General features: G+C 38.2%; 1 long non-coding RNA gene across 2 annotated transcripts; it reads right to left on the bottom strand.

The window, feature by feature from the left end:
• Positions 1-857: 857 nt before the first annotated feature.
• On the bottom strand, positions 858-2,789 carry LOC148694438 (uncharacterized). 2 transcript variants are annotated; one of them, XR_015966930.1, is made up of 3 exons: positions 2,280-2,789; positions 1,462-2,160; positions 858-1,389 (listed from the first exon to the last, which is right to left on the bottom strand). It is a non-coding gene; the product is annotated as an uncharacterized LOC148694438 (long non-coding RNA). The 2 variants fall into 2 exon arrangements; XR_015966929.1 differs by having other exon boundaries at positions 858-2,160.
• Between the last annotated feature and the right edge of the window lie 7,804 nt (positions 2,790-10,593).

Raw genomic sequence — 10,593 nt, 5'->3', positions numbered from 1 at the left:
TTGACATATTCCAATACCAAACTTCTCTACTTCGATAACATATCTCCCTTCTGGAAAAAAAAGATCCATTTCATAAACTGGTGTGAATCTAGTACATCACTTTGGCGTTCACTTGGCCTTATAATAAAGCTGAGACAAAGCTTATTTGTGATCCTAAAGCTGCAAATGAAATATTTATTTCCCTCTTTTTTCATCCGCTCTATCATGTGCATATGATTAGCATGCCAATGAAGACCATAAATAATTACAAAGAACAGCATAAAGCATTCGGTTCACCAAACTCGCATGTCAACTCACGATTCACAAAAACGTAGAAAAAAGTGCATTGGTTTGATATAACCGAATAACCATATATTTTTCATCCGCTCTATCATATGCATATGATTAGCATGCCAATGAAGACCATAAATAATTACAAAGAACAACATAAAGCATTCGGTTCACCAAACTCGCATGTCAACTCACGATTCACAAAAACGTAGAAAAAAGTGCATTGGTTTGATATAACCGAATAACCATATATAAGAAGAAATACTCTAATAAGAGACGGTCCAACGTATGATTATACAAATCATATATAAGAGCTACTTAATATTATAGTCTAATGATATTTTTCTTCACTTATATGTGAGAGGTTTTAGTTTTGATTCTCGCCAAAGGCGAATTTGAACCACATTATTGCTAGCCCATTGTGACGCTAAACCCATCTCCTTTCCCTTAATATGGATAACATCGTTTGTTCAAAAAAAAAAAAAAATCATATATAAAAAGAAATACTCAATGCATATACTTCAAGTAACACGCATGATTATACGATTCATATATAAGAGAAAGTACTCTATATGTATACTTCAAAGTAACAAACTTTATACGAATCTAAAATTATTATAGGGTGTGAACTCTTAACAGTAAAGATGGATTCCATAGAAATCAAGAAATATACTGAAGAAGAAAGCTTGAAGGAGAAGTCAAAAGAATCTCTCAATATATTTCACTCACTGTCTTTGATATTACAACTCAACAGAAAAATAAAAGAAGGAAAAGCTATTTATACTATCTTATCTAGTAAGCCATATGTGCACATGTTTTTCACGTGTAGTGATAATGACTTAGCCTATATACTTATTCAATACCCCCCCCCCCCCCTTCAATCTTTGCTGGGGTACCCAAGCTTAAGATTGAAACAATGACGTAGAAAATCTGGTCCATGTAATCCGTTTGTCAACACATCAGCAATCTGATCCTTAGTACACAGATACTCCACTGATAAATCTCCCTTTTGAACCCGTTCACGGACGAAATGAAAGTCAGTCTCCAAGTGTTTGATCCGAGAGTGTTGAACCGGATTTAAACTCAATGCTATAGCTGATTGATTATCACAATAAAGCACTGGAGAAGAAGGCACAAATACGTGAACAAATTTCCAGAGACAAAAAACCAGAAGCAATATCACCTCCTTACCAGTCGAAGCAGCGGAAACAATGAACCAGTACCATTGCGCAAGCAAGCACGGCTCTGATACCATCTTAACAGTAGAGATGGATTCCATAGAAATCAAGAAATATACTGAAGAAGAAAGCTTGAAGGAGAAGTCAAAAGAATCTCTCAATATATTTCACTCACTGTCTTTGATATTACAACTCAACAGAAAATAAAAGAAGGAAAAACTATTTATACTATCTTATCTAGTAAGCCATATGTGCACATGTTTTTCACGTGTAGTGATAATGACTTAGCCTATATACTTATCCAATATGAACAACTATATTATACAATCAACTTTGAAGGGTTATCCATAGGTCAATTTTCAATACTAATTATTGCCCAACTCAAGTAAACCAAAATTAAAAAAACAGAAGACCCAATACAAAAATATTAATCATTCTAATATATATATCCACTAACCCTAGAACAAAGATAACTGAGATTTCTTAACATATGTGAAGAATCGAAGATAAATAAGATCCAAAACACTTGCAATCGTACATAAAAATTGCAAAAAAATATTCAAAATTCAAACAAAAACCACAATCGAAGATGAATGCTTGTACCTGAAATCCAATCGAGATAACAATTTGCAAAATAATCTGAGTATGGCGATGCATAAGTGTGCTGGTTTGTTGGTTTGAGAGAGCGTTTGTACAATATCCAATCACGTATCTGGACAGATGGTCACAATATTAAACTCAGAAATATCGAGTGTCCAAAGAAAGTCTCCAATGAAATCTTTTGAAAAGATCAAACAAATATCATCAAGAAGGAAAATGCTAGTTTCTCACCAAGATTATCGAACCCTACTGTTTGTTGAGACCAAGTTGAACAGCTACATTAATTATATCGTCCCATATGGTATGAGATGCTGGAAGAGTATCAAGAATTTCCCAGATACTAATTCAATCGACTCATTTTATACAAAGTCTAGAATATGTTGATCAGTGCTGCTCATCATAGGAAAAACTCCGTCCACAAACCCCTAAAACTTGTCTCAAGCAGATAAGATAGACTTCAGTCTTTCAGCCCCGCAGTACTTCAATAAAATCGAAAAGAAATCTAAACACATATTTTCCACCTCAATAGAATTAAAAAAAAAAAAAAATTAAAAGAAGAATAAACTTGGAAATTTAATTAAAAGTGAAAACACTTTAATCTAAAGTTGGAAAGTAACAAATGTTAATCTGGAAAAGTTTTTGATTCTAATTTTCGCAATAAAAAAATTCAAAATATATTAGCCAAATTGTAGGTAGATTAACGATATGTGTATGAGGAGAGATGTTGGGTGGGAAAATCCGGGAATGTGACGGTGGGGTGGTAGGGAAAGGAAGGGAGAGAGATATATATACAGAGACAGAAAGAGCCCGATGGCTTTGGTGTGAAGGTGCTGCTGTTACGTTAGGTTAGACCTACCAATCTTTTACACGACTTTCCACAAAGTTATGTGAAACTAGTTTGTTCTGTAGAGTTTTCCATATTCTTTGCTTATTACTTGTCAAACTAGTTTCCCATGGTTTTGTCATACTCATTTCCTTTTATGTGCTAATGATGGTAGATTATAGATTTTCTAGTGTTTTAATCAAAATGGGATGCCTTTGAATTGTGTCTTTTTTTTCCTTTAGAAACTTTGTTCCTTTTTCCTCTCTTTGGTTCCACATTATTTTTTGGACATGTTAACAAGAGGTGTCATCATGACTATATTCATGAATCCTCTGTTTGTTTTAACCAGATTCTTTTTCTTTGTAAGAAAATATGTTTTAAAAGAATTCTGTATTTGCTAATTCTAATATGTAATGTTAACATATATGTCAAGAATCGAAGATTTTCATACTACAATGAACCTACAAGTAGCACTATTGTTTGCATATCTAATGAATGCATGATGAATAGTTTTATATCTTAATTTTGTTATTCTTGGTAACTGAACTTGCACTTTTGCTAGGCAATCCCACACTTTGAGGGTTTTATATGTCGGTTTATTTCCTCTTCTTATTTTATAAGGTGACTCGTTGGTTTTCTTATGAGGGATCTTATTCAATATGACATGTGCAGTAAGTAAAGCTTCACCCCACAAATTGTGTGAAAGCCTTGAACTATTTAACATGACATTAATCATATCCTTGAACGTTCTATTTTACTCTCCATAATCCATTTTTTTTCAAACACTTTGTAAAGGGACTTGACAAACTTTTGAAATTGAGCAATGTGGGATAATGAAATAGAATGCAATTTCTATTAAGAAAAATAACCTTTCAACAATAGTCACCCTAATAATTAAGGTTGACAAATATCCTTAAGCTTACAGCATGGGTGACTAACTGACGTAGTTCGTTGCTTCACAGTGATTTGGTTATCAGTGAGTGAATGACCTACTAAAGAAAAATTTTGTGTTTAGAGCTTTGCGATTGTGTCTAGGATGTGGTATTAGACTGCCTACATGTCCTTGATGGAATCAAACCGATGTAGTTCATTCAATTGGTTTTAAAATTTTATGTTGGGTTTGGTGCTGTATGTAGTTTTTGCTCGTGCAGGCAATGAACGTTTGATGCCTTGTGTAGTTTAGGCTCTTGCATGCAAGGATTTTGTGCCACTTGGAGCTTGACGTGGCTTCGTACCACTTGAGACTTGATGCATCTTCGTGCCATTTGAATTTTGACGCAGCTTGTGTTGTTTGACCACTTTGGCATGGAGTGAGTCCAATAATTTGAAATAGGAAGTCCATCAAGCTTTGTGCTTTGAGATGGTTCGTATCCACGGTATTTGAAGTGATTTAGATCCACAAATTTGGTGTCTTCGACGTTATCTTTATAATCCTTTATTTTGAATTGGTTGGACTCAATGTACCTCCATCATGCTTTGAGACAGTTCCTACTTGACATATTTTCCACCTCAATAGAATTAATAATAAAAAAAAAACCTTAACATAAGAATAAACCTGAAATATAACGTTTAATCAAAAGTTAAAACACTTTAATCTAAAGTTGGAAAGTAACAAATGTCAATCAACAAAAGTATTTATTCTAATTTTAGCGATAAAAAAATTCAAAATATATTAGCTAAATTTGTAGGTAGATTAACGATTTGTGTATGAAGAGATTGATTAATTGATTACGAAGAAATAATTAAAACTCCAACTTATAACCAAACTAGGAATATTAATAATGAAAATACACAACGAATGAAAGTTTAAACAAATTAATATGATGAAAGCCTAAGGTCATGAATCCACCAATAACAATTATATTCCTTTTTGTTCAAGCCGATTACTATTCAATTACCATGCCAATTCTATTCCCTTTCTCAGGAGAGTCATCCCTATCGTCGTTAGAAGACATGGCTCAATTCACTACCCAATGTGGGCATGTTAACAGTGATTTCCATAAGCTTCGACTGTTCAATTTCTCATTAACCGGCTCAGCATTTACGTGGTATATAAACCTTCCACCCAACTACATCCAAAGCTGGGAAAAACTAGTTGAGAAATTTCATGAGCAATTCTATCAACCAGGGATGGACGTGTTAGTATCTTCTCTGGCTAGGATGGCTTAAGCTTCTGACGAGTCGCCAATGGAATACCTTATGAGGTTTAAGTCAGCCAGAAACCGGTGCCAAGGACTTCTCTCAGAAGTTGAGTTCGTTAGGCCTGCCCTTAACGGCCTGGATATGGAATACAAAAGAAATTCTTAGGGGCAAACTTTTGAGATATGTACAAACTAGCTCAACATGTTGAACAATATGATTATTTGCTATAAGAAGAAAAGATCTCAAAGTCCCCATCTCGAGGAATGATCTACAAGAACCTCAAGGTTTGTTATGCATCGGCTAAAAGCTAAGATTCCTAATATGCCAGTATTGACGCAGCCGAGATAGTGATCAACAAGCCATACATATGCAAAGCATTGGGTCATGCTAACTCCAAGAATGGCAAAACCCTCTTGGCCTTTGAAGAAGCTACCATCAAAACATCGAACGTTTATACTTTTGACATCACCAAGGCCGATGCCATCTTCGACCAGTTGTTGCTTGCGAAAATTGTTAAGCTTCAGCCAAGGCATAACATTCCCAAGGCCGATGATTTAAAGGCAAGACATCTTGCAAATACCACAATTCAGACAAGTGTACGACAAATAATTGTGTCGTATTTTGCAATGCCATTCAAAGCTGGATCGACAATGGTAAACTCAAGTTTCCTAAGAAACAAATGGGTGTTGACACCGATCATTTCCCTACGGTGATAGTAAGCATGGTAGGCCGAGTTTGTTCCAATGCAATTTGTCCCAAACCAGAACTCTCGGCCACGATCGAAGATTCATTATTTTTAAACAAGCCACCATAAATTTGACAGACCAGCTATTGTCGAGTTAATGTCGGCCACGATGGTTTTATGTAGTCGATGCAAAGCGAGCATCGTCTTAGCTGAGCCAAAGGAAAAGCCATGTCGGCTCGAAATACCGCAAATACAAGATAACAAGCCATCATCAGCCAGATGACGCCTTGATTTCGACACGCTGTTTTACAACGAGTATTATTATGCACACATAACTCTGGCAATTCAAGTTCACCCGTGAACTAGCGCACCTTCAAACTTCCTGAGCAACGCGATCAGTACTGGTATACCTATAACTTCCCTACCGATATATATATTGCATTGTCTAAATCACAGAAATATCGACGCCAAAGAATGGACTGTATGGCCTGCTGACGAGCAACTCAGGATACCTCAACTACTAAATAGCAGCCGAAGGAAATGACCGGTAATGAACATGACCGACAACCTCCGATGATCATAATTGAGCTGCTCAAAGGGAAGAAGGTGATTGATCGTGACTTTGAAACCACGATTGAAGAATAAAAAAAGCGAATCAAACTCCTTCTTCGACCCGGGGAAATAAAAGCTAGCCTCGAACACTTCCCAAAGGAAGCTAAGAGCAAACTTCCCCTGCTACCTACACAAGAACCGTTGATTAGAGTGAGACGGAATCTCCACCCACCATTTCTGGGTGAAGCTTTAGAATACCTGTGGGAGTTTCATAAGAAGCATTCGATAAATGATTTATACGGCTTGCCGAAAGCATGCTAAGATACTCTTGATCTAGTTCTAAGTTGCCCCGACGCTGAACGGATCTTCCAAAAGACCTTGGATTCGGGGATGAAAGCTATGTTACAGCATATACGTGAGGCTCGAGTTCTTGGCTTTGAGGTAGATCCATATATTAGTATTAATGTTGCCGAACTTCCCTTCTCTCTCGAGAATCTCCAATATTTGCGTTACCATTTCAAAGTCTATTCAGCCGTTTCTCTCTTCGGCATTACGGTCGATGGAAAGGAACGCGTAGCCATGTTTACCTTGACACGAGAGACGTCCGCATCACATATCAGGAGCAAATTCGTATGACGTCACAAGACCAAAACCCAGTTCCAACACCAAGTGAACCCGTGGTCAACATGCAGAATGAGAAAGCTCCAGTAGATATACTACGTGAATATACCTCGGCACTAGCAGAAGAAGATCAAGCGGATACTGCTTAAGCACATGATACTTCGCTCGAAGGTCCAGAGGAAGAAGATCGCGACCGTATGGGTCCTTTGGTCTTTGACAACATGGAAATCAGATGGTCCATGTCTTACCTACCAAGTTCCAGCCAACCGTATCCCAACTAAATTCCCTGGATGGCGACGTGGTTGTCGAGGAAGCCACGGAAGTTGATTTTACGATTGTCGAAGAGATTGAGTTGGCAACAAAAGAAGATAAACTCAAAGTAGCTCTTGCCGAATTATTTCCTCGCTCTTCATCAGTTAATCTCCATCATTTGAAGCCATTATATGTTTCGGCTTATATTGAAGGATATCCGGTCTCTAACATTTTCGTCGGTTGTGGAATAACGGTCAACATCATGCCCATTGCTATCATGAAGGTACTACATCGTTCCAACAACGAACTTATTCCATCAGGGGTCACTATGAGTAACTTTGTCAGTGACAAATCCCAGACCAAGGGAGTGTTTCCGTTTAACGTAAATATCGCAGGTCGTAATCACATGATCACGTTTTTCATAGTCGATTCAAAGACCAAGTACAATGTATTGCTCGATCATGACTGGATCCATCAAATGAGATGCATCCCTTCATCATTATATCAGGTCCTCAACTTTTGGGACGGTAAATCGGTAGTGGTTCATCTGGCCGACAATTAGCTGTTTGCAGCTAATATGATTCAGGCTCGCTATTATAATGATCATGCCGGCTACATCACCCTGCAAGGTTTTAACGAGGAATGACGACTAACTCGGATCTCAATTCAAAAAGCCATTGAGGTAGGTGCTGAAACTGTTCACTGGGATTCGATGAGGCTCGGGTTGGCCGACCTGATTACCGATCCTGATATCTGATACTAAAAAAATAGACATCGGGCTGCTGTTTCATCTACCATGGAACAACTGCTGGCCCATTGGTATGCTATTTCCAAGCAACCGAATTCGGGCGTAAACTTAGTAGAGTTTCTCGTCAAATGAGACAATAGTCCAGTTCTACCACTTGACAAGGTTCAAGCTGCCTTGGCCGAGATTGAAAATAGTTGGCCCAAAGTCAAGGACCTTTTAGAGGAAATAAATGTTGGAACGGCCGAAGACCTGTGACTTTTATTTATTAGTGTTTTGCTACTCTAACCTATGAAAACCGAGCTTTGTAATTTACTCAAGGAATTTAAGGATTGTTTTGCTTGGAGTTACCATGAGATGCCTAGTTTAGATCGAATGCTCGTTGAGCATGAATTACACATCAAACGTGGTTGTAAATCATTCCACCAACCCCGTCGATGATTCTTGACTGAAGTACAACTCGGCATAAAAGATGAACTCGTTCAACTTTTAAAAGCCAGCTTTATTCGGATAGCTTGATATGTTAAATGGTTGGCAAACATCGTCCCAGTTTTAAAGAGAAATGGTGATCTACGTATTTGTATCGATTTTCGAAATTTGAATTTGGCAACCCCTAAAGATGAATATACAATGTTAATTTCAGATTTGTTAATTAACGCAACAGCAAACCACGAATATTATCTTTCATGGATGGCCATGTTGGTTACAACCAAATTTTCATTGTTGAGACTGATGTCCACAAAACTGCTATTCGTTGCCCAAGGGCACTAGGGACTTACAAATGGGTCGTCATGCCATTCGGCCTTAAAAATGCTAGTGCCATATACCAACACGCTATGAATACTATTTTTCATGATTTAATTGGTACCATCGTCGAGGTTTATATTGATGATGTTGTTGTCAAGTCAAAATGTCGTCGAACATATTTAGATGTTCTTTAGCAGACTTTCCTTAATTATGCGCCAACATAAACTTAAAATGAATCCTACCAAATGCACCTTTGGTATATTGGCCGGAAACTTCTTAGGTTTCCTTGTTCATCATTGTGGCATCGAGGTGGACACAAATAAAGCTCGGGTGATCATTGTTGCCCTGCCCCCGATAACCAAGAAGCAATTACAATCACTATTGGGTAAAATCAATTTCCTCTTTCATTTCATTTCTAATTCGGCAAGGAAGATGAAAGCTTTCTCTACGCTCTTGAAACTTAAGGATTTCTGACAAATTTGAACGGCATGAAGAGCACGAAGATGCTTTCACATAAATTAACGTCTCTCTCACTGTCCTACATGTCTTTGTGCCACCTCGGCGCGGTAAACCCCTCAATTTGTATATCTCGACTGCCGGGGAATCCGTTGGCTGTCTTCTTGTACAAGATAATGACATGGGGTGAGAGCAGGCCATTTTTTATCTTAGCCAGAATCTTAACTCGGCCGAAATAAATTATTCACTTGTCAAGAAACTTTGTTTGGCCTTGTTTTTCGCTACGTCCAAGCTCCGACATTACATGCCCCCTTCTGCTACACAGGTCATTGCCCAAACAAATGTTATTTGCTATATACTTACTCGAACGATAGTGAAAGGCCGAATCGGAAAATGGACAATGGCGCTATCAGAAATTAGTTTGCAATACGTACCCCAAAAAGTTGTAAAAGGATAGGCGTTGGCCAATTTCTTAGCTTAACATCCCTTTCTATACGGTTTTGGGGGCAACGATGTCAAAATTGACATGGTGGAAACACGTGATAATTATTGGACGATGTATTTTGATGGCTCTAATACCTTAACCTCGATTGGCGTTGGAATCGTCATCTAATCCCCAGATCGCTACTGATGGTATTTTGCTCTCAAGTTGGAGTTCGATTGTACAAATAATCAGGCCGAATATAAAGCCCTTATCATCGGCTTTAATGTCCTTCATGACTTAAGGGCAGCCCGCTTGTTCGTTCTTGGCGATTCAAAACTTGTGACTAACCAACTCAATGGAACTTTTCGTTGTATGAGTTGTACTCTAGCGCCTTATCATATGGTTGCTAGCTATTTCGCCGAATCATTTGAAGGCATCACATTCAAGCACATTTCACGAGTTCAAAACACTGATGTAGACGAATTAGCTCAAATAGCCTCTGGAGCACAATTCTTAGGCAGCGAGCTAGGCCAGGTTGTACCAGTTGTTGACAACCACACCCGGCCCTATTAGTCAACAAGTTCTCCAACATGACCGCGTGATCTGTACACGAGTTATGTCCTTACCTTTTCTATTGGAGCGAGAAGATCCTATAGATGTTTGCGCGATCAAGACATTACCTAACAACTGGAGAAGGTCAATTACGCAATATCTCGATAATCCCAGTGGCAACCATGGTCGCAAGACAAGGGTACATGTCAAAATTATGTAATGTACCAGAATAAGTTTTATCGAAAGGGTGAAGACGGTCTGTTGTTATTATGCCTCGGCCCAGAAAATGCCACTCAAGCGATTGTAGAGGTATACGAAGGAATATGCGAAGCTCATCAATCTGGATGCAAGACGCGTTGGCTGCTTCACCGACACAGCTATTTCTAGATAAGTATGTTGAAAGATTGCATTGAATACGCGCGAGGATGTGGACAATGTCAAATCCATGGGCCTATACAAAGAGTCCCGGTCGAATTACTTCACTCGGTCACCAACCATGGACGTTCAGAGAATAGGTCATGGATGTGATCGGTAAAATTACACCAT

Source organism: Pyrus communis, chromosome 9 (assembly GCF_041283825.1).
Source record: "Pyrus communis isolate YQ-2024b chromosome 9, ASM4128382v1, whole genome shotgun sequence".
NCBI lineage: Eukaryota > Viridiplantae > Streptophyta > Magnoliopsida > Rosales > Rosaceae > Pyrus > Pyrus communis.
The sequence above is the reverse complement of the archived record's forward strand: the minus strand, read 5'-3'. Positions and strand labels throughout refer to the sequence as shown.